The sequence below is a fragment of the Hermetia illucens genome, chromosome 3, assembly GCF_905115235.1.
Source record: "Hermetia illucens chromosome 3, iHerIll2.2.curated.20191125, whole genome shotgun sequence".
Lineage (NCBI taxonomy): Eukaryota > Metazoa > Arthropoda > Insecta > Diptera > Stratiomyidae > Hermetia > Hermetia illucens.
Window position 1 is genome coordinate 72,387,687 of NC_051851.1, and position 25,948 is coordinate 72,413,634.

The following is a 25,948-nucleotide window of genomic DNA, read 5'->3' on the forward strand; positions in this document are numbered from 1 at the left end:
CTTACTTGACTGGCAATATTCCAGAAAATTATCTTGAAAATATATCAATTAATTTCTACGTCCCTTTTTGAGCGTTCAACGGAGGGCAATGTGTACCTCATTATACTATACTCGCCACAGAGATAACAAGTCGGAATACCGGAAGCTCGCGCTTCGGGTATAAAGGTTTTGTGTTCATCTTATGTGAGAAATTTCAACGCACATTTTTCTATCCGTATATAGCTACAAATCAAACATATTCCTTCATATTTTTCCAAACTACGAGACATACGTATATTTTACAGCCATAGATATTACGCGCACCCTAAACAAACAAACTGCCTATTTCCGAATACTGTACACATATATGCACGTATATCAATTGATCGTACCCATATTTCCGATTTACTTCCTATATCTATCTGAATTAGGCACTATCCGCAAAGTTCATTAGCACGCATATACTATATACCTACATACGCACATGTCTGGTTGGAGTAATTGATATTCATATACAAATGGCTAAAAAACTAAAACAAAATAATTCTTTGCGACCCCATTCATAAAAACTCATTTCGTTGTGGTATTGACGAATTGACATGTGATGATGATGTCATGCAGGTTGTAGAGTGCACGAAATTCACAAAAAATGGTAAAGTTTTATCCCCTATAACTTTGTTAATAATAATTGGATTTTCTTCAAACTTGACCAAATTGTTCATTATATTCTTCGTTACACGCATGCCAAATTTTGTACTTCTAGGATGAACATAAGGGGGGTGCCGGGTAAATATCGGAACAGGATATATTTTGAGGCCTAGATTTTGTAGAGATGCACCACCGTGATTTTTTTCAGATTTTTCGGTTGGATAGGTTCTGAGAACGAGACCTGTTACACTTTTTATGGGTCATATTTTGAGCCCTCATTCTCCTATGTTACACCCAATATCAAATGTTGAACCAGCTTCGAAAAGTACTAATTGGGACCTTTCATTTGATACCCCACATGCCTACATTCTGTGAAAAAAAAAATTTGCACCCTCCATTCACATGTATGGGGAGCCCCCCTTAAAATGAACACAAAATGGCGCTACTTGCTGCATGTAAAGGGAACACCATATTACATACTCTCACCGATTTTCATGACAATCGGTCTAGCCGTTTCCGAATAAATCGGGTGTGACAGACAGACAGACGGACAGACAGACACCGTCTCGATTCTAATAAGGTTTTGTTTCACACAAAACCTTGATAAAAAATGACTTTCCGAGCTGGGAAATAGAAATTGTACATCACATTGCACAAAAACGCAACACGATTTGCGAATCGTGCTGACTCTCTCTAAGTGATGGAAAGTTTCATATCAAACAGTCCTATATGAACAGCATTTGTATCCCTACACGAGGGGAAGACTAATTTCAAATTGTATACTATTTTAATCATTTATATTTTAATTCATTTTCCATATTTGAAGTAAACGCAATATAGTAGGAATTCTCCTTTTTTCTGTATTATTTAAAAAACGACTGACATTCAGAGCAAAGACCATTCATCACAGACTGCCCCACCTCTGTTTTTAGAGCAACGTAACCGGAAGTGGTTGCCTTTCTGGATGAAACCTACTCCGAGTAGGCAGAAAGGAAAGGAATGCAGCTACATTATCGAGAATCCAGCCAAGCAAAGATGCCCAACCCCGTACTGCCAAGAATAAAGGGTCTACCTAAGATCCACAAACTTGGCAACGAATTCTGGGTAATTATAGCAATCAGCAACTCGATAACGTAAAATATCGCGAAGTGGCTGCTTGATAAACTTAAGAAATTAGGGGGACTACCAACAGTAAAAACCCACAGGAATAGAGAGGATCTCATCACGAAACTAAAGAATGTGGAGCTTACCATGCCGGCTAAATGGCTAGTGTCATTTGACGCGGAAGCATTATTTCCAATCATTCCGGTGAAGGAAGAGCTTTTTTATTTGGAGGAGCGACTGCTAAGAAAAAATCCCACATCTACGTAGAAACGGGGAATCCGAATGTTTATGAAACTTTCCATGATATGCATAGTAAGTAGTTACTTGACTAATGAAATTCTACATCTCACTGGTTCCAGTGAGATTTGTATCATCATTTGACGTCAGATAACAGTCGACTTAGCTGTGAATGAGTACCTGAATCAAGTCAGGGTAATAATCTCGGGCGTGCGCATTGCTGACCACATTGCCTTCTACAATGTACTGTAGTTCACTGGTACGGTCTTGAATGAAGTGCTCTAATAGGCTTCAAGGCCCTGATGCAATATGGATTTTTGCGGCAGCGTTTATTATTATTATTACACAAACAACGAACATACACACAGACCTCCACCCACATAAAATGGCCCCTCTGAATGATGTGCAATGATCCACAGGTTGTCCTCAGCGCATAAAAGAAGGAATACATTATCGACATCGGAGTGAAGAGCGGCTTCCAACCATCCGTCATTATAAACCTTATAAAGAAAACGCAGAACTCCAAGAAGTGTGCGCGTTGACACCCTTCGTCAGCAGACGGAGTTGAACAGGAGAATAGGGGACAAACATTCTGCAGCTTCCTCGAAAAGCACGATGATAGTGTTGAATATTGACATGGTACCATCAAGTAGGATGCACCAACCCAAAATCAGGCTACGATATCTCAAAGACTAAAAATTAAAATATGAATCCAGCAGAATATTCACAGTAACGTGTACAGATTTTAAGAAGGACTATATAGGGCAAATTAAGAGACTGGTTTCGGTACGTTGAGGAAAACGCTGAAATCGATGATAGCAAGGTACATCACAGAGGAAGGACGCAGCATCACATGGAACAACGTACCATATATGTGGCTAATGAATGTGGGAACAGCAGAAAGCTTGATGCATAAGTTAGCTTGGCGATTTTGCAATAACCACAGGGTAACGTATTACCACATAACAACTACGACACGGGCAGCATACAATCAAAATGTATGCCACTGTTCGTCACGAGTAACCACTTCCATTGAGTCTTCTCCTTTGCGTTTCTAAATGCTTTTGTGTCCCCTTGTAAGGAAGGCGATAGGGACCACTCCCACCATCACTATCGGAACGGATACGGTAGGCAGCCACCACCCCGTTTGCCATTAGTGAAAGGCAGAAATTCCTTCTGTAACTTTTTCCGCCGCTGCTTTGATTTGTTCGAAAAGCTTATCACCATGTCAGTCTAAGATACTTAATGTCTGGTTTTGACCCTTTGCTCGTCTGGGCGATCACCACAGAACACAGGGTCTATATTCTCTTTTTAATCAAGATGAATAATTCGGTTTTTTGTAGTGCAAGGCTGATACTATGGGCAACAATACATCATCAAAGGGAGTGCTCGATATATCCAGCCTTAGAATGGATCACTGTGCTACCCTGACGTGATCTCTATCTCTCTTCTTCCATCGACAGCCATATCGTTTTGATATTTTGTCTCCTCCCGGTTGTTGGAACGCTGTGCCAAATGGCGGAGCTTATGGCATTCTTTTCTACCAGTAAATAAATGGCTTTCGGGGTATCGGTTTACCTTAGCGAGATTCATAGTGTACGAACAAGGGACGAAAACATGATAACAACTTCAGGTCATAACACAGCGGATGAGGATAAACAGAAGGGACATGAGAGGCCATTGATGAATAATTGGGTAAATATTTCCCCAGCATCCCCGGCTTCCGATCCCGGTTGTTACGGATGTTTGTATTCGGTTTTGTGCTGTCCCGCTGTTGTACGTTTATTCCTTGTGTAACATTAAATATGATAATAATGAAACAGTTGTTCAAACTGCAAAAAGGTACAACTTCTTATGCCTGTGAACAAGGATGTACGGGTTGAAAAATGCAGTCGAATCTTTTGCTGTAATACTCATCTCGACTAGGAGGAACTCGTCTTCAGTTACACTATTGTCCAAATCGACCAAATTGGCAGTCAGGCATGGTATGGGCCCATCGGTTAGACTCCTAGCTTCCGATGATCAAGGAATTAATAAGTGTATTGCCATAAGTTCGTGCATGTCCTTCATTAAGGAAGCCCCTGCCAAGGTAAGGCCTAAAAAGGCCGGGCAATTGCACATGGGACCACCTCGTTTTCCCCCTCATATTCGCCCAAGCATGGTATCAGTGGCCGCTCCGAGGAGCCCAATTAGCGCATTGGTGCGCCGTTTTGATGCCACAAACTCCTAAGACCGTGACTGTTGTTATAGGAACAGGGAAGCAGAGTCCAGCTGGCTCGGATCTTCAGAGCCAGCCCGTAGCATTCACGGAGGAAAGCAGCTCTCCGACCCTGCAGCTAGAAATCTCACTGAGGTCCCCAAAGAATGGTTTACCCAGTGTCCGCAGCCTGACTCGAGCCAGAGCGGGGCAATCGCAGAGAAAGTGCATGAGGGTTTCCCTTCCTTCTCCGCAGCTTCGGCAATGCGAGTTGTAGGGTAAGCCGAGCCTAGCGGCATGGTCCCCTATGGGCCAGTGCCCCGTGCAGACCGCCGTCATCTTGAATGCATTTGCACGCGTCTGGCACAGGAGCTCTCGTGATCGGGCTATGTTATAAGCGGGCCAAATTCTCCTTGATTTGGCACAGCTTGTAAGCCTTCGCCATCTCAGGCCCGCCCAAGCATACCGTCATAATTTTTCGTAAAGGTGCTTGAAGATGTATGCTTCTCTAGAAACCCTACTTCTATTTTCATGACGCTCTTCCTGGGACGGCCTGATATTTACCATAACAAGGGATTTGAAAGGAAGCATGACCGTCCGATTAGGTGTTTCTCCCAGTGCCAATACTCCCTAATGTACGTGCGTCATTAGTTGTTTTCCACTTCACATCCAAATGAAGATTTAGGGCAACTTCTAACCTCGGGGATGGCTTCATTTTCGTGGGATGTACTGACTTGGATTTAATATTGTAAAAATAATAAAGGCTTCAGAATGAAGTCCTGCATGAACGCCCAAAGAGAGGGGCGAGAAGCATGCTATTGTGTCATGAGGCAAGCGATTTATCTACGAAGTACCCTCAAGAAGATAACTGACACTTGACCGATGTTCCATGGGATAGGGAGGTCAAACGTTCGGCTGATAAATTTTTCAATACATTTTGAATCGATTAAAGGGCTAAAATCTTGGCAAGGTTTGTATCTCGGCCTTTTGGATGGGAAAGGCGCTGAACAATAACTGATAGAACAATAGTCCAATTTGAACCTTAGGCTTGAAGCATGTTAGGGTGTTTCATATCGAGATTGTAACAGTATGTTAAGAAGCGTATAATAAAAATAACAATAGGATTTGACGCATGACCATTTACTTTTATAGTTTAGTGTTGTCTAAGTCTAGAGCCTCTGGATATCAAAACTGTCGATAGAAAGGGGCTAAAGGGGCTTGTAAAAGAGAGTAATTGCAGATATAGGATGGCCTAATTTTGGTTGGGGGTGAACCAATTAAACTGGAATCATGAGTAATATGTCGGAGAAAAGTATCCTTTCAATAAATCAAATGATCTATGTAGAAAACTAAGAATGAAGTCAGCTTTTTTGTAAAGAGCAGCATTACGACTAGAGGAGTGGTAAATTGATCATTGTAATGTGATGCATTATTTATATGTATGTATATGAAAGTTCAACCAATATCATAGTTTATAACAATGAGTTATTGATATCCTGCATTTGAAAAAGGCTGTATTAGCTGCCAAGACCAATATGACAATAGTCGCTTAAATGTTGAAGAAAATCTGAAAAAGAATTAGATGGCTATCGGCTGAAATTGAGTCAGCTGGTAGTTCCATGAAGACCTGTCCAACCCACAATGACTGAGATGTTGGACCTAAGAAGGCTGTGTGCAAAATAAATGACGTTTGGCTGTGTTTTATAGTAACAATAATCCAATTGGATCTGGTCCCTGAAGTATGTTAGCACGTTCATTCAAGACCGTAACGGTACACTACACTGGCTCAGTGCAGGAGGCAAGGTGGTTAGCATGCGCTCGCCCGTGATTATTATTCCGATTTGACTCAGGCGCTCACTCACAGCTGAGTCGACGGGTATCCCCCATTGAAATCACGATACAAATCCCTCTACCATCAGTGAGATTTGAACTGTGATCTTATACTGGAATACTCCAGCTCGCTAACCACTGGGCTACCCAGACACTAGAAATAAGGTCGACTTTTTTCGTCGGTTTATAAACATGGATCCATGGACAATGGACAATTTAAATGGAAAAAGCTGTCAGCTTTTTTCGGATGTAATGAATTTTTATTGGGTCGATTCAAAGGCGAAAATTCTGAGAACTTATTCCAGAGACTGAGTGACGAAATCAAGGAAAATGACGGTATTTGGCGAAATGGAAATTTCCCCATTAGTTTCTAGTTATCACGATGGTCACAGCATCCGATTTGACATTGCTTTCCATCTTTAAAATATTACCCAATGAAGATTTTGCTGCGCATTCTCGCCAAGGCTTTTCGCGGCATCAGTTAGTTTGGCTTATTGGTTTTGTCTCCAACAGTGCTAATAGTGACGCAATCCACAGCATTGACTTCCCTTATCTATAGGAGGCGCAGATAGTAATTGGTTGACTGAAATTGGTCTGAAAATATTAAATGATGATGATGATATTTTACAAAACTTCAGGGGTTCTTAAACCGATGCGTTTGGCCATACTGGAAGCTGAAAAAATAAAGTCGGTATCTATTGCGATATCGGAAGAAAACACGTGAGCTAAAGCTGAAAGAAAAAAAAAATAATGGCGCGCGTGAATTCATAAAACTCCGAACCTGAGACCCGCGATCGAGAAAGAAGATTCATGACGGATCACATCCTCAGTTGACACCTCTCCTTCCTCAGATATATGCATGGGGCGTGGTTCAGGGTTCTCATCCTGCTGTGACATCCTTTGGCTTAAAAAAAGGAAGCTCCCTTCTCCTGATATAATAGATGTGACAGACAGACATGTATTGGGTTGGGGGAAAAGAAATGTCGTATTTTGTCAATAGATGGCGACACTTAAACATATCTTGCGTTGTACTGATCGCATCGGGTCACATTATGCGGCGATTTGAAGACGACAATCTGTGCTACAAGTGTTGTGATCGTACGTTTCATTCTCAAGTTATAGTGCGTCAAAGATGAAGTCCACCAAGCAAGAAATTCGTCATATTTTACGTTTTTACTACCTGGAAGGTAAAAATGCAACGAAGGTGGCCGGGGGGCGGGGATAATACCTTCTAAATGGCAACAAGCTTGCGAACAAAACTGCGCATATTTGACTTAAATCGGATAATTCTAAGTATGTTAAATAAATCGTCAAATGTCGATCACAAACACGACATTTCTTTTTCCCCAACCCAATATAAAATATAAAAATAAAATAAAAAACGCTGAAAAGTATCATATAAAAAGAGAAGATCCAAACCTATAACCCTATCTCCGGAGCTCTTAAGGACTGGTTTACCCAAATTATCTTAAGCGAGTGACAAATTGTTTCTATTATTAATATTGATTTTTACCTCTGTGTGATATGTATAGTTTACGTCAAACTTGGTTATTTAGTTGTAATCCGATCGATCGAATAACATATTAATATGGAATGGATGAAATCTTTTATTAAATATGAATAAATTGTCAAAATAACTCTGAATAAATATAAACGTCTAAGCAAAATATTTATTTGTATATTTGAAATTCAATTCCACCATTTTTTTAAGGTAGAGCAGCCTCTCGAAATTGATTAGTAAAACGAAAACGTCAAGCTCGGCTCGAGTTCTTCCACCATAACATCCACCTTATCCAGAACATGACAAATGTTCGTCGGAATCAGGGTAATGGAGCCTATCAACACTATGGAGCAGTAAACAAAGAACTTGAAATAGTAGTGCAATACGAATGACGTTTCGTCCCGGAAATCCTTGTAGCACCCCAAGCATCATTTGCATTCGTAGGCATACCATTTCGTCCTACCCAGAAATAAGCGCTCGAAATGCGATTATATGGAGTATGAGCAGGTCTATGTGAAAACCACTACAAAAAGGTTAATGACCATTTTCGGAATATTAGAAAATTGTTATATTAAAGTTGGAAATATTTAAATGGATTTTATGGTTAGTAACGACCTATTTGGAGTTTCGCCGAATTTGATTTTCAAATGCACCACATTTACGGAATATTTAATTTGTTAAAATTTTTAAATTTTCCGTTTTTCCTTCTCTTGAACAGAAATGTTATCGAGTTCATATGATCATCAAACGACAAAATGAAAGTAAAGCCATTCACTGGCTCTGCTAATTTCATCCATGTGTTATTCCAATTTAAAGCCTACCTCATGCCAGGACATCTAACCCGTAACTCCTGCTCTATTAACACTCGACGCTCAATTATTTACACTGAATGCATTGAACACGAATAGGAAAGTAAAATCACTGACCCTGCGAAGAAGTTCAAGGGCTGTCAAAGCATCAGGAAAATTTCACTTTTCTTTCTTGTTATGTCTCTAGTTTGTACACTTTGCGCACCTTCAATAACAAGATATGGAATGAATCCATTTGTTGCCAAGAGAAGGAGATCTATCCAGGATAAGCCGACAGCAGTCTCTAAAACATCATCATATTTTCAAAAGGTAAATCTTTACCTAGTCCTTTCTATGGTTGAAGGACGATAGCAGGCTGCTGGTGAACGGTATTCGTTATGAATAAAATATGACAAGAAAATGAACAGTACAGACAGGAGAGACTAGAATCATGATTGAATTTAGAATTGGAGATGATGAGAAGGACTTGGTTAGTGTTTGGTTGTAAATTCTAAAATTCCAGCGAATTTCAGGATCCTCTTATTTATGCGTTTTCTTGTAGCCCCCGGGGGAGTCTGTAGGAATGTGTTTTCTAGAGAAAAACGATTTATTTTGTAAAGTATGCAATTTTTATCTTTGTTTGCTGACATTTTTGAATTAAACTGCGTACATAATTTTCACCAGGACACCCATCTTTTTGATGCTTATTAAAGTACAATCATTTGATCTGAATAGTATTGAAAAAAAGGATACCAGGAGAAGAATATTTAACAAATTTAGTATCTTGTTTGGTAGGTATAGAAAGAAATATTCAAAAAAGGAAAATACAATTCAGCTGGAGGATTTGAATGCAGCTTTACTAATGGACTGTGAGCAGGTGGTAGCAACCTGCTAATGCAAAGCATTTCCCTCAACTGTTGCTCAGTATTTTCAGTCATACGAAACTTCTACTTACAAATTCAATGAAATAGTTTCTAAAGTATGGTATTTGCGAAATAAATTTCGCTCATGTCGACTATGACTTTGTTTTAGTTTTCAAGCTCACTCATCATTTCGGTGATATGGATGGGGATTTTTTGCATAGGATTAGGTTTTGTTGCACCATAGTGCAGCCGTTGTATGCCTCATACTGCAGCCGGTTGTGTGTCCCACTCATCAAAGTTCACTTAAGTGAACGGTCCCATCCTACTCGCTAGATTAAGGAGATGTTCTACTTAAGAGCGTAAGCACTTAGGACAGGAGGGAACTTAACAAGGAAGAAGATCAGATAAATGGTATAGACGGTGTTGAGTGCTTCATCATCATCATCATCAACAGCGCCACAACCGGTATCTGGTCTAGGCCTGCCTTAATAAGGAACTCCAGACATCCCTATTTTGCGCCGAGCTCCACCAATTTGATATCCCCAAAATTTGTCTGGCGTCCTGGCCTACGCCATTGCACCACCTTAAGCAGTGAGTTCTTGGTCACACGAAATTGGAGAGAGGATGGGGACCCAGTTGATTGCCGCCAGTGCTGAGTTCAAACCTTCGAAGTTCGCGTTACGAAAGTTGAACTTGGTAGGCTTGCGAGCGCCAGGAGAGTGGAGTCAGGATATCTGAGAATCGTACTGAGAGTATGATGATAGGCGTGGCACGAAAGGATTGGGAAAGGCAACGCACTGGAAGGTTAAAGAAGACAAGGTCACGAGTGCAATCTAAGTGGCTTCTAGAAAGGTTAAACTGTAGGGCCCCACAGGTGTACATGAAAGTACGGAGAAAGGGAAGGGTGGGTGGAGTTATTCGTGGGAGAACCCGTCAAGAACTCTCCGCAACATCGAGCCCGTATCCAGAATTGTGTACATCTACATGGTTTGAACCAGACTGTGTGATCTAGCACATCAAGGAAAGCTGTAACAGATTCAGGTACAATACCTATAGCTGACAATATTATGGGAACTACAACCACTCTCTCGAGATGCCAATTTCTTTTATTTCCCGAGCCGTCTTGTCAGCTTACAACACGTCAGGTTTGTTGTGCGGTATGTGACGATCAGTTAGTATTTGCCGGTCCCAATACATGCTGTAAGGAGAACTATTAAGTACTGCTTGCGGCTCATATCGGTAAACCGGACGTATTCCCGTGATCAGCTTGTATGCAGGGTTTTGATGAATCACCTTACATACAGCATTATGCCTCTTGGTGTATTGCACAGGTGCCTTAACAGTGAAACCAGAAATGAGATGGACCAACCTCTAACGCCGAACTACACATTCTGCACTGGCCGTTCTGCACCCGCTCTTTCATTATGAGCTTTTTATAAGCTCGGGTGGCGATAACGCCATCCTGAATGGCACGCATGAATCCCTCGGTCTCAGCAAAGAGCTCCCCAGCACAGCACCATTTGTTCAACAAATGGTTGCCGTGAATTGGCTTCGACTTCCATTCATCGATTCGCTGTTGGTTCAACTTCACTCCACTCAGAGGATCGAAAGACTGATCCTTTTAAGTTAAGCGGAGTGAGCCCATAGTCTCCTTTATAAACAGCTGCAGGCAAGGGACTCGCCTGCTCTTTGCTGTAAAAGTCGACTTGGCGATAATGTGCCGCTACGTCAACCACGTCCCTACCTCCGATGTCACGAGGCAGATTCATCTGCTCCACGGCAGAGTTTGGATGGTGCATTCGGAATTTGGACATAGTAGTGCACATCCGCCGCTGGATGTTTTCTAAATCGGTCTTCGTCCACGGCAATATTCCGAATGCATAAGCCAATGAAGGGGTAGTGAATACGTTCAATGCGCTTATTTTATCCTTCCACGAGAGATGTGATTTCAGTACCAGCTTTACACGTCACAGGAATTCGGACAGCAGAGCATCCTTCAGATTACCAACTCGAGCATGGGTTCGGTGCAGAATTCTTAGGTACTTGTAGAAGTCTGTCTCGGTCATAGCTTGGATGTGGAGATACGGCAGAAAGTTTCTACTTTGGTGTGTCCAGCATGCCAACGGGTGGTTGACTGTCTCACTGGGGATTGCATAGTTCCTGTCAACCCTTTGCACTTTATTCTTCTTTGATGGCATTGCTAGTGTTGAATTGAGTCAGCCTAGCAATGTCCTCCCTTAGTGAGTCATGCCAACGTTCCAGAAGCATTTTCCACTCAAACCAATAACACGAAAGCGAATTTTCTGACCGTGCAATATAATAGCCGTAACTGCACCACAATACACAAATAATTGTAGTTGCAGCAGCGACATATCAGTACACAGTTGAGATGCAATCTCATCATTGATTTGAGATGGAATTCTCAGAGTTGCTGGAGATGCATAGAGCCTGGGAATATCTGGTCTATGTAAATAATCCAGAATTCTATACACGCTCTTTGGAATTCGTCCCGAACCTCATTGGAGACTTCAGCCGGACGGTGAAGGGGAGTACTTCGGCGATTTCTAAAACTGTTGCCTGCAGTGCGGCGTGGTGTTGTTGATGCCGCCGCCTCTGCCCCCATCGATTCTTGGTCACCAGTTTCTGCGATGACCTCAAGTCGAACACGTTCCCTGATAGCGGCCGGGATTCATTTATTATTTATATATCATTGAATTGGTTAAATTATTATTCTTTGGGTAAAGTAAAAAACGTCAGGCCGCAAGAGTCGGCACTGCCTCTTTCTCTGAACGCCGCAAGAGGCGGTGCAGGACCTTTTTCCTTCTGTTCCGCTATTTTCGCTCGTTTCTGTACTCGTTCCACTTGCATGTTTTGGTCTTGGGTTGTTGGCTTCCGCTGAGAAGAGAAATAGTTATTGCGGAAACTACCGTGACCGTGCGGGTGCCGCCGTTTTAGTGGAGGAGCCCGGCAGCATGGTTCCTTCAACCCAAGGTCCAATTCACTTTGGGTGGCGTCAGAGCGGATGTCGTTCGTTTCAATTACGCACTGGTCGAGCTGGACTAGGTGACGGTTGAGCTTGTCCCCGCCGTCTTCGAGGAGTGCTCTTATACTCGACTAAAAGCTCATAAAACGCCTTGGCTAAACTTAACTACTTACTGATAGAGCTAATGTTAGCCAAACCAATTGCAGTGTGAAGTGAAGCAATTGAGTGGTGACAAAATTGGCGCCGAGCAGGTATAGTCTTTGTGCAGAGGCACTCGGAGAACACGCAGGTCATCCTAGCTGTGCGGATTCGGGATCTCTGGACATGTTAGCCACACCTGAGGTTCTAGTACGACCCATGGTTGGTGACGTGTCTTGCGCCATGTGGTTCAGCGGAAGGTGGCCACCGTCTCTGAGTTGGTAGAGGCCGTCGGTGCTTTCCGTTCGGGGAGTAGGACTAGATCATGGTCAGGATTCGCCTCCTGAAATTGCCGATTGGTTGGTAGATCATCGGGACCTTGGGCAAGTGCCAGAGCATGTTGGTACCATTGAAGGTTCGGTGAAAAAACTAAGGAATGTGCTAGTCCCTGCAATTTCTCACCAACCTTATCAGACTTACAGGGAGTTCTGGCGACTGCCACCCGAAATGCAGCACCACATCGCCCCACAATCTATGACCTCTTGAGTCGGCGCAACTATCTAGTCGACACAGGCGCTGAAGTCTCGGGTCTTCCCGTATCCTGTCATCATAGTTTAATGCCGCAATCATTGAAACTCGTGACAGCTAATTCTTAGTCGATCCGCACTTAAGGTTACAGGCAGGTAACTTAAGTTTAGGACTTCGACTAGCGTTTTCTTGGCGCTTCATTATCGCGGACATTAGCATACCCACCTTAGGCGCGGATTTCCTGCGCCACCATGGGCTATTAGTGGCTATACAGAATAGGTCTCTTATTGATCCCACAATTTCCCTCAAGTCATCAGGAAGAATCTCATCCTGCTCACCCTGTACTCTTTCCATCGTTTTTGAAGAATTTACCCACGCGCGTATTCGAGCTCTTCTTCATAAATACTGCAACATCACTATCGAACGTCATTCGGATCGATAAATACGTGCTTTATTACAGCGATCGACATAAACCTGGCATGCGACATTTTACCTGTAATTTTCGAGCGACTCCGAATATCAAAAAATCACTTTGCCCATATATTCTACGCTATATCTAGATATAATGGATGCCAACAAAAATTGATTCCTCGGATCCGACACACGGGATGACGCCTTAAGCATGATTTTCTCTACTGGGTCTCCGATTTTCTCTAAGGTGCGCGGAAAGAGTTTGAAGAATTTCTTAAGCAGGGTATTTACAGACCTTCAGACAGTTGTTTGTTTTGGCCGCTTCACATGGTCCCTAAACCCAATGGGGAATGGAGACCTTGTTGCGACTACAGACGTCTAAATGCTTAGACGATTCCGGATCAATACCCCATCCCGCTTATCCATGATTTTGCACACTCTATCGGAAACTGCTGTACTTTCTCGACCTTGGACATTGTTCCGAAAAGTTCACTAGGTTGACTTTTGGACTGTGTAACGCGGCGCAAACTTTTCAGAGATTCATCTGCTCTGCGCTATGGAACCTGCCCTTCTGTTTCGTATGTTTGGATGATGTTCTGGTCGCGTCTTCCTCTGGGTTCGAACATTTAAAGCACCTCGAGTGCATTTTTCAACGAATTCTTCAGATCGACCTAGTACTTAACGGTGAAAAGTGCAAGTTTCTACAATGGCAGCTGAGATTCTCTGGCCACTGATTACCCTTGAAGATACCCAACGCCCCCCCAAGCTGGTGAATGTAACACTCTTCGCGTTGCCTTAGCAAGATGCACCCCTAGCCGTATTCGTCGATGCCTTAGACATTGCCATATTCCATGTGCCATTCGGCACCAAAAAGGGAATCAAATCTGCCAGCCGTTGAGCCTTTTCTCCAAACATTTCAATCCCGCTCAATGGAATTACTGCACCTATAATCGTGAGTTCCTCGTCGTACTTCTCAATTAAATACTTCCGGTGTTCCTTTTAAATAAATTCCAATTATAACAACATCTTTATGTAAAATACTTTCTTCATACCTACTAAGAGTTGCTATTTTGTAGCCTTAACAGGTTATCCTTTGCTAAATCGACAACTATATGTTGGTCCTTATCGTCTTTATCCCTATTAAAATGTTGGTCGTAAATAGCTCCACCTGAAGGAGATCCCTTCTATTATTTCTCTCAAAAGTAAACTGGCTTTCTTATCTTTCATTACAAAACCTCATTTAATTCCCACATGAAACCAGGAAAAGTCGTCATATAACTGCTGGATTATAAAAGCTGTATTGTGTTTTTAATTATTACATAAAACGCGTCCACTATATGAGAAAGTTTTCTTAAGATTTTAGGTTGTCTAAAACTACAACCGTCAATAATTTTTCATCGTAGCTTTTCAAACGCCATTAAAAACGACGGAACCTGAAAACCTTGCAAGAATAATAGTTTCCACCAACTCATAACCATCCCTTTATTCGACATCTTTCAAAATGAAATTAAACTTTTCCCCAGCATCTATTTTCCAGCAATAAAAAATCGGTAACTTTTCATTTCGTATTGTTCCATTTCCCTTCCATTCGTTTTGCAACAATTGTGTGAAAAACTTTGGTTAAGCTTCACAGATATGATGACGAGGACGACGACCAAAGGAGACAATTTCGACGTCGGCAAAGTCTCTTTAAAGTTTTCATTATCCCTCAAAATTGCAGTTTACTTTCAACTGTGTCGTTATTCTGACTCCCAACTTTCGCACAATCGTGGTCCACCATATCTTCAGACGCAAGGGTGAGCTCGATTTATATATGATAGAAACCCATACGCCGGGCTATACGACGAAATCTGTGTGCACTTATCTACCGCCTATTCTGGTGTATGTCTTGAACTTTAATTATTCAAGCCATGTTATGCCTGAGACAAAGTTTGGAGAATGTTTAATGCAACATGAGCCACAGCTTTGTGTCCTAGACTATGCCGAGTATTATACATGAACTGCACATAGTCCTCCCATTATAAGAAGATAGTCGACGAAATTTGAGTTTATCCAGTAGAATGAAAGTTAGACATCTGTAAATACGTTTGATCTATCATGAAGAGTTATTAGAGCAACATAAAATGCGTTTATACACCTTTCATAAAGGCTGCGCTCTATTATGTCGGAATCTCTACAATAAATTCAAGGAATCGTCGAAGATGATGGCAGTTAAAGTCAGCCATAACATGTTTTTTTATTAACAAAGCTAGATACCAATAAGAAATTACTTGGTTTTCAGTTAAAACTACAATAGAAACGCGCATTAACACTTAAAGTCACGACCGGGGGCAGATCTATTTGAAACTACTGTTTATGATATTTTCTTTACAGAATTTATGATACTTTCTTCACCGAACATTTTCACAGAATCTGAGTTGGACTACGCGCAATTTCAAAGTTAACCATTATACCATATGGCAGGGCGAATTGAAAAATAATCTGACTTCCGGTGCCTTGGTTTATTGTTTGTGAATTGACAAAAAGGCAGTCTTTGGTAGATAAAACCGCCTACAGAAGTTGGTTCAGCGTATGTAAATCAATCTGTATAATGGAAGTTAAAACAGCAGAGATATGGAGACTTTCCGTATGATTCCACGATAACGATTCTCAAATTACGTCTGGAAAATGTTTCTAGTATACCATCCGAAAGTTAGAAGTTGGATGCTTTAGAAAAGTTTTATGTTTTTGTGTGAAGGATTTTCGACGTTCAGTTCGGCTCACTACACCTTCGTTATCAACAGAGCGATTTGAACTAAATCGCTTACCTAAAGCGTGTCTCTAACTAGATAAGCTATACATTTTTATTTGAGTAGATATCGGGGTATCCCAAATGTTTGGATCTAGGTCTCATAAACTAGCTATTCGCGGAACATCACTTGTGATATCACATCACCTTTTGGAAAAGGTACATTATTGTACAATGTAATATAACAAATATTAGTTTTCATTACCCTAACCGTTCATGTGCTGTTACACCATCAATATCGCGTATTACACTTGGCTTATCACTAGGGTGATATTTACCCTGCTTTTATCACTTTCGCAGCCCCAAGTATTTAATGAATTAAGCAGGAAGAAGAAAAAAAAAACAAAAGATTTCCATATATGATCGCAATATTTTTTCATAAAGATCACGGAATCATGTTTCTTGCGAACGGGCACCCGCCTGAATTTGTATATGCATTTTCTATTGTTTTGCCCGGCATTGGGAAAAGGATCTCCTTCCAAAGTTCAAAGTTCGAACACAAACTCGAAATAATTTTTGCAGGGAAGAGACTAGGAAATCGTAATATAATACTACCAGTCGGAAGCAATAATGGTCATTAGCGTTCGGAAACCACCGCCGCCATTTATACTAGGAAGATCTGTGTGCTGTAACGGAGGTGCATTACAGTGTTACTGGGTAATTTTTAGTAATGTATTGTAATGCAATGTCACTTCGGCATGGACATTACGAAACATTACAAGAGTGATATCATCACTTCTCTACGGGAAGTAAGGGGTGATGTGATATTAGGTGATGTTTGTATCGCGCCCCATTATAGTAATATGATATTACACTTTAATGTGATATCACTTTTGTGATATTGCATACGTTAACTATTCATCTCTATCATAAACGGCATTAATCGATTTTTTCTTAATTTCAGTGGGAAGGCTTCCAAAAATGAGGCCTTTTTTACTTTACGGTCTATGTATTTCGACTTGGTTAATTGATCAATCATCATCATTTAACCTGTTGTATTATGATGAGAAAATTTTCACATTCTCCTTTTTTCTTTCCGTATATTTAAAAAATTATCGTACGGTTCGCTTTCGAGTCTATGTCCATGCGACAGAGGAGATCCAAATAATTTGCTGGTTAGAGTTCTAAACTATGATTTGAATCGTAGCCGGCTGTAGGATACCAGTCGAGTAGTTGTGAATGAGTTCACGAGTGAAATCAAGGTAATAATGCCGGGCGAGAGCAATAATGACCGTATTGCCTCCCAGCGTTCCAACATTGTCGAACACGCTTCAAAGCCTAAATCCAAATTAAATTTTTTGATTTATTGGATTATCATATTATTCTTCTTTAGAAGTAGTGATAGTAACTGCCACCTTTTCTGGAATGCCCAGTCTACGTAGATTATTCCAAATACGCTTCTAGTTCCCGCTTCACAATGTTTCTCACAATCGATGAATAGCAGGTGAAGTTGTGATCTCAACTCCACATATTGCTCCACAACACAGCCGTTGTCAATGTGGTCAGTACAGAAGGATTAATAGAAGAAACCTACTCACTGTCAATCAAACTCCCAAGATGTGCCTTAATGGGCTCCAGGATAATTTAAACAAATGTGTTTGCGACAGTAGGGAGCACACAAATGCCCCTCCTATTATCGCACTCCATCCACGCCTTTTGGGAATATTGAACATAATCTCCCTCTTTATTCATTGCGTAAAATCTCACATTCCCCAGATTTAAGAATGAGTGGAAATGACAACCCTGCAGAGACTGCAGGAGCTGCACGAGCTGCACGGAAAAGTTATGCAGGAAGACCTTCAATACCGACGGCTTTACTCTGTTTTAACTTGTTGATTGCAAAGATAATTTGTCTTTTGTTTGGTGGAGGGGTCCTTATTCGCATATAACCGTGGGTTGTCATTTCATCCACAAGGAGTGTTATACGATTCAGAATGTTGCTCCTTCTACCTCTTCCGCTGCTCATAATCGTGGCTGAAAATCCTACCGGTATACGGTGAGGAAATCGTTGCCATTTACAGTACCTTCTGCTTACCTTGCCAACGTAATGATGAAGTTCTTTTAGTCACGGCTTACACTATGCTGTATTTCGGGGGCTTTTCGAAACCATTGACCCAGCTCTCAGTTCCTTGATTTAATGTATCCTCTCCACGTTTTTGCAGTCGGACGTGATCGGAAACTTGATCTGCACCAAATTTTGATGACGACCATTTTTTTGCTCATTAGTACGCCCGGACGGGGTGTTTGAAGTTCATTTCGCTTGCACAGCAAGAAAGTTTTCTCACTGCTTGTATTGATTTTAGGGGTCGAAGATCTGTTACTTTAGGTAGAACCGGCACTTAGCGAAGGTAAGCGACCATCGGATGATGATCTCTTTTGAGGCACACCTTTTGCTGTGTACGTTTAGAAGACAATCTTCAAATCTACTGCTGGTCACAACATGGTCGATTAGATTAGCCAATCGAAATCTAACTGGTTTTGTGGCAGGCCCCTGTTCGAACCGCCGCCAGTGACGCCTCCCCATCACATATCTAAGTAAGGTGTTGTCAGAGTCCACCTTGCCATTCAGATCACCGATCATGATCATATTTTCACCTTTAGAAAGCCTCTCCTGAACTGCGTGTAACTACTCATAGAAAGCATTCTTATAACAAACGCTCTATCGGAAAACTTAGTTGGTGCGTAACACTGTACATTTGTGATGCTTTTTAGCCGACTCCTAGGTAAAGAGAACGCGCCCTGGAGTACTCGACAGTGACAGTTCGACACTGGATTCACGTCTACTACCCCTCGGCTTTCCATTACGATGAGTACAAAAGCACAGTGCTACAAGAGGGAGAGGGGTACTCTCTAGAGTCCCACCATCTCACTTTGCTTTCGTCGGAGTTCCCGTTTAAGTTAGAGAAAGCGAGCATTCTAGTGGTCCTGGATACAATTGGCCAAAATCGTACCCGCATTCAGAAACCAATCACAAACCGTTTCCGAGAGCCGAAAGTCGTAGCTGTGAAGTCAGTACATATGCGATATATCGTTGATGTTGATGTTTGGGTAGCAATAAAGTTTCGAAATTTGCTAATGCACAAATTTCTTCCCCTTTCAGTTGCCTTTAACGATAAGCAAGACTCGTTTCTCGCGTATACGGTTCCGCTCGGTTCTGTTCAGGTCGCTTCTAACAAATATGAAACGATGCTTCGCTTTCAATTCGGTGTCTATCTGAAATCGTATAGTAGCGAACGCTCCCATGACACGAATAGGTACTTTCATTTGTTTTCAGCGACCTAAACAGAACCGAAAACGAACTGAACCTAGTGATACCATGCACGTGTGAAACAAGCATAAGGAATACTTTCACTGTATTCTTAAACTCCAGCTCACAGAGCTCAGTATGGTTAGTCCACTTAAAAAAAAATGTTTAATTCTTTCTACCTGCCTTGGCGCAAATCTTCCTTACTGTCCACAAGTCACTCTCAATGCATCCTCTCGCAATCTGCGATAACGTCGAACAGAAATTAAAAATTGTTCAACTTGAAAATTTAGTTCACAGAGTTCGGTGCCGACGGAACCTTACTGCACCGTTCACTGTCTGGCACATTGAGTCCTCATATTGACACAATACTATAACAGAGGACCATCTGCTTCTGTCCTTTTGTTCTAAGAAAAAAGTATTCTAATGGTGGAGAGGACGGAAAAGAAGGCCGAGAAAATGCAATGAATATGAAATTTCTCTGTATACGAGCGCCATAATTTCATAAGAATGGAAATTTCAAAAGTTTTACGAGAGTGCTGAAGAAGAGTGGAAGAATCAGTTCTTAATTACTCATAAGTCAGATGTAACATTTGGGAGAGTGGAAAAAAGAGAAGTTTTGAGTGTCGTAGAAGTATTTAAAACTTTATGAGTCTTTTTTAAGGTTTGTAATGAAAAGGTGAGGTAAGGATCCACGTAGAGCGACAGAAATGACACTTCGGCTTACAGGTGACTCATCAAGTGCTTCTAGAGCTAGGCAAGGCAAATGAGAACGGATGAAATGAGGATATCACAATTCCTTAGAGTTAGCTAACAAGCGCTTGCGAAAATTTTGAGAGAGAAGTTTCATCACAATATGCCATTCAAGTTCATGGACTTCGTTTTGTTCTTAAAGTGGCAAAACTTCTGTATTTCAGGTTGAGATCTTCATTTCTTTATAGAAAAAAGAGGTGAGGTATATTCTGCGGAAACAACGGAATTTCGGTAGTTGTTGTCGACCTGATATCACCTCGAGCGACACGACGGCAAGTCTGTTGATGGGTATTATTCACACCACCCATATAATTTTGGAGCTTGGAGTGCCATAAACTTCTTTTTAAGGTTTTGTGTAAACACAAAACCTTATTAAAATCGGTTTACTGTCTGTCTGTCCGTCTGCCTGTCTGTCTGTCCGTCACACGCATTTTTCTCGGAGATGGTTGTAGCGATTGACATCAAATTTGGTAGAAAGGTGGGAACTGTGAACGCTCACGCATACAGTGAATTACATCCTTTTACGTCGAATTTAAGGGGGGGGGGTCCCCATACATGCAAAAGGGGGATGTAACATTTTTTTTCATCAAATATAGTCATGTGGGGTATTAAATTGAAGGTCTCGGTTAGTACTTTTCAAAGCCGGTCTTAGTTTTGACATTCGTTGGATGGATGGGAAGCGCGGGGGGTTGAAAGTGATCACTTCTTTAAGGGGACCATTCTCAGAAACTACCAAACCAAAAAATCTGAAAAAACCAGGAGGCTGCCACTATATGGTGCCTGGGCTCCGAAATACCTTCCATACCGATATCTGCTCAAATAAAGTTAATAATAGTATATTACTACAATTTTTTGTAATTGGTTGGAAACCCCTCTTAAGTTCATCCTAGTACCATGAAATTTTGCAGTGATATAGGCTATAGTATAGAGCATGATCTTGCCAAGTTTGGTGGAAATCGCACTATTACTAGCAAAGTTATAATACCTTAAATTTGTTGCTTCTTTGAAAATTGAAGACTATGAATGTTAATACCACCCGAAAGTGGATACTCTCACATAATATATGGATATATTACGTGCTACGTACTAAGAAATACACAAAACCTTTCGTACCTGAAGCGTCCAGCTTCCGGTTTCCCGACTTGTTTAACGTATTCTCGTCTAAGTTTATTTTGACAGTTGATTTTACTATTTTTCTTTGATGGAAGCAATTAAGGGATGCAACCAACCCATATGCTAAGAGACACACGACCGCAGATTTTATATCTCTTAAATTCAGTGTGGATTCTTGAAGGATTGTGATCGGGTACTGCAAGAGACGTTGGAATTAGCAGTTCTACATCGAAGGATGGGATTGTGCGTCCTGCACAAATATCTATTTAAAGTCCTTTCCCAATATTAACCGTTTTCCTCATTGTAAAGCTTCGTTTGACTACTTCAATTGCTTCGTTTTCCTAAATATATTGTCGATATAATCCACTTTCCCGAAAGATTGGCTTCATTTCTCTCAATTGAATAACGACGAGGAAAAAACATATTATTTCGCTGGCTTAGTACCACTTATTCCTGTTCGTTAGGTTTCTCGTTTCCCTCTCGATGCATTTCAAGTTTCCAATCGAATTGCACGCCAGCGAATTCCGTTAACTATGTAGGATACTTGCAGACATTCCCGGTGTAGCCGTGTATGTGATTACAGTTGGAAAAATCAGGAATGCAGTAGTCCCGGTTGGTAAGGGCAAATCTCAGGAATCGTTCATGTCGGAACTAGGGTATAAGGTTCTTACAGTTCCTGATGGGGTTGTGTAGCTGGTTGTGATGCGATTGATTCTTTCCAAACGACGATTAGTGTACGGCATATTGGCTTCCTTGTTGGAGGTAAATCCGAAATAAAATAGGGACAGTGTATGCTACAATGGCATTTTTGAAGTATTACATTTTTTTGTGATATCACAGCTTTTGAGGCTTATTGAATTCAAATTAGAGTGAACACTTAATGGTTCCCTTATATGCCTGGACGAATTGCCCAATACTTTTGCCGTTTTCGCAGCTACTATTAAGTAGCGTAGGTATCAAAGCGGAGGGCCTACGACACATACTAGTGGAGCTGTGCGGTAATCAAGCGTTTTCTTTCTTTCGGAACGCAGTCCATTATTGTCTTCATTGTGGGTATTTTTCCTGTTGACAGTGACCTTCTTCTTGCAATGACATTCGCGCCAAAAAAAATTTCTTTTGTAGACTAGCACATGTTGTAACCCGGCCGATCTTTTGGGTTAAATTAAAAGCGGAGTTTGGATATTTATTATTTGGATATAAGTACATATTTTTGAAAGTGTTTTTCAAAGTAACGTGTGGTACCCTACTGCATGGATATCCCCTTTCTTTCGTTCCTTAAGATTTGTTCGTCAGACCTTATTAACGAAAACACGACAAAACCAGGCTACCTCCTATCCTATGTAATTGACACTTTTGTTAACAAATTATTGTCTCTGGTTGTCAAACTGTTGTCTTTTAACTTCGTTGGGTTTCTGGTAGTAGCCACTGAAACCATTCTTGACAAAATATAATGCACTGAGAGCATCAGCGAAGTTTAGAGGGAGAGGTATCCTGATCACAGGCGGCCACCGCCACCTGTAGTTGGAGGGAATCCTTTTCTTCACATTTTGTTTTGGTTTAAATCTTTCCATGATCAGTTACCTACTAAGCCGATAAATAATTATTATCATGTTGAAAACCAGAAGCTCCGCGCTTCAGGTATGAACAGCTTTGTTGACTTTTTGTGTGAGAATATTTGGCTCCACGATGCTCCCACTTATATATAGCTGGATCCAAGTATATATATGTTGAATATATCCAATATTTAATTCGACGTGGTTATGATATTTCATCTCTTAGCCAGTTATTATTTGACACGAAAGCAGCAATTTTGACCCATTATAACTTTTTTAATAATAGCAGGATTCCTATTAAATTCTATCTTACTGTAAAATTTTATAGATCTAGGATGAACTTAAGGGTAGGTTCCCCGTAAATTTACAAAATTATTGAAAAGAAGACCATTATTAACCTTATTTGAGCAGATATCATAACGGAGAATATTTTGAGGCATAGATACCATGTGAATAGAGCATCATCATTTTTTTCGGATTTTTTGGTTGGGTAGTTTCTGAAAACGGGCCCTTGAAGTAATTGTCCTCTTTCGGACCCCTGGCCTCAACACCTTTCCAACTAATGTCAAAATCAATATTTGTTTCGGAAAAGTACTAATCTTGCTCTTCATTTCATAAACCACATCACAAAAAATGGGCACTCATCTTTTAGTTCCCCCCTAAGTTCATCATTTTGTTTTCAGTAAACCTTTAATTGTTTATTCGCTTTCACTACTATTTTTAATGTTTCTTCCCAACCTGTTTTAATGTTGCCTCTCCTCTTTACTTGGACATTTGTGTATGTCAAAATTAACGCTCATCATCCAGACCTTCAATGTGATGAATGAATCAATGAATTTAATTCTCCTACTGTGCAAAAACCAGCTAAGTTGGACTTCCGAAAAGCTTCGCTGGGATGACAAAAAGCCAGTTAAATATCCGAACAAGCTATTCATTTTCTACCATCATATCTGATCTAACCATTTATCACGCTATTTTCTCACCCACACTTCCCTGTCGGCGAGACGGGCAAGACACAAAATCTACAACTTGAAATGAAAAGGAGGATTCAAGTGCCAAATTTTGCAGTTACTGCGGTGGAGTTCATACTGCTAACTATAAAGGCTGTTCAGTGTTCATGGATATTAAGCAAATGATGCCACCGGAGCCACTTTTGCAACTCATTAATAGGCATGAAATAAATCATCTTTCAGAACTGTGTACATGCCAGTCACAACACCTAACAATCAGCCTGCCGTTAGCTATACAACTGTTCTTAAACCTACTTCCCCCGGCCAAGCACCAGTGAATCCCGCTTTAATTTGGTTTTCGTTTTGTGACATTGACGCAAACTACGACACAATTCATGGCATCAATCCAGACCATGTTGCAGCAAATGAGTAACTTATTACAGGTTCTAGTAGTCCTAATCAATGACAAATGTTCGAGCTGGAAATCTGTCTTTGGAATGCAAATAGCATCAGTCAACACAAACTTGAACTGCACGAATTTTTAATTTTAACCTCAGATCTCCGAAACGCATCTTGCAAAAAACTACTTCCAGATGCAATGATACACATTTTGCGACACCAAACACCTAAGCGACAAAGCTCACGGTCGAACTAGTATTCTAATCAAATCCCGTTACTACAAGGTATACCTTCATGCCATTCCGCCAAAGGGAACCTAGCGACGAAATCACCTTTTCAGCCGTATATTGCCTTCCAAGGTTTAAAATTACGGCACAATAGTTCAGTGATTTCTTCAGCACCCTTAGAAAGAAATTTTTAGCAGCCGGGGATGTCTGGGGATCATGGATCAGGACTATAATGTCTGGGGATCAAGGATATGGTATTCTCTTTAAGGCAGACAACTGTTCGATAGGACAGCCTACGTATTGGCCCACTGACTTGTGTAAAATTCCTGGTCTTATCGAATTTGGGGTTACAAAAAACATCCGTCGAGACCAGATTTGCGCCATAGCCAACTTTGTCTTATTTTTGCATAACTCCCCTGTTATAATCACTATCAGCAGCCGAGAAATAATCTTACACGACAAATTAACAAATTAGAGGACAAACTGGTTAAAGTACAAGAAATACATCAGCGCTCACTTCCACGTGAGAGTTCCACAGCAGCAGCTCGGGACTCTTCTCTACCGCTGAATAGTAGTGGTGGGTTAAGGAAAATATTGTCGACAAAAATCCAACAACTAATAAGTAAATGAAATTCGAGGCAGAAATGGTAGGAACATCGATCCCTGCGCCTGAAGCAGAAGCTCGCATAAGCTATCAAGAAGCCGAGCAGTCTCAGTCCTTACCACAACAACTACCCTCTATGGAGGGCAAGCAAAAAGCTGAACCGACCGGTGCAGACTGAGCCATCATTAAGGCTTGCTAATGCAAACTGGGCAATGAGCGATGCCGATAAATTAGCAATGTTTGCGATTTATCTGCAGGGTGTTTTTCAATAAAATTTTTCAATCAGTGATCCACTTTTTACTAGGCCAGTAAGCGGGAACGAACGGCGTCGTCAGTTGCGCACTGTAGCAACCGCAGCATGCAGTACAGCATGCTGCGGTTCATAGTGCATACATCTCAACTTGATGAAGTGATACTCGACAACTGTCACCTTTTGAGATCGACGCTTCAGCGAGCGCCTTAAATCCAAAATCTATCGTAGTGAGAGCTTTTTAACTTCATCAGAACCAACCCTACGAACGATAAAAGTTATCAATTCGATCTAGATAAGCGGAACTCGCTATCCAAAGAGACAACACCCATTGGGAAACGGTCATCTCTGCACCAAGAAATTGGTGCTGCATCGGTCCCATCTCTCTAAAGGGTCAACACCAGTTGCTTTGGGTAACGTTACCATCCTTTCTGTATCTAACTTTAGCTGAATACGTAAACCTTGAAACTTGTTTACTGATCTAAAACTAACTCCTAGGTCATGATGGGACTCTGAAGAGTATTCCTCCCCCTCTCTCGGCAATGTCCTCTGGAGAGCCGACTGGTAGCAGACACGAATCTGGTGTCGGGTTGCGTTTGTGACCTGGGACCCAGTTTCTGATAGTATTCTTACCTCAAGATCCTGATGCAGGTTAAATGGCATCACAGTGCTATGCATCAACGGAGACTTCCTATATAGTGAAAAAGGATGATTTTTAACGAGTAATTACATGTAATTTAAGGGAGGCTTCCTAAAGGTGACATCGTGATGGATGATCTAAATGCCAAGGTGGGTTCTGACAGCACCTTGCCCGGACATGAGATAGAGGGAGCACGGTCTTGCGACCGTAACGAACATGG

At 41.2% G+C, this 25,948-nt stretch overlaps 1 protein-coding gene across 1 annotated transcript in view; it reads left to right on the top strand.

The window, feature by feature from the left end:
* The window catches only part of LOC119651054 (protein timeless homolog), a 543,993-nt gene that overhangs the window by 12,230 nt on the left and 505,815 nt on the right, over positions 1-25,948 (top strand). The gene's annotated exons all lie outside the window — the stretch shown is intronic.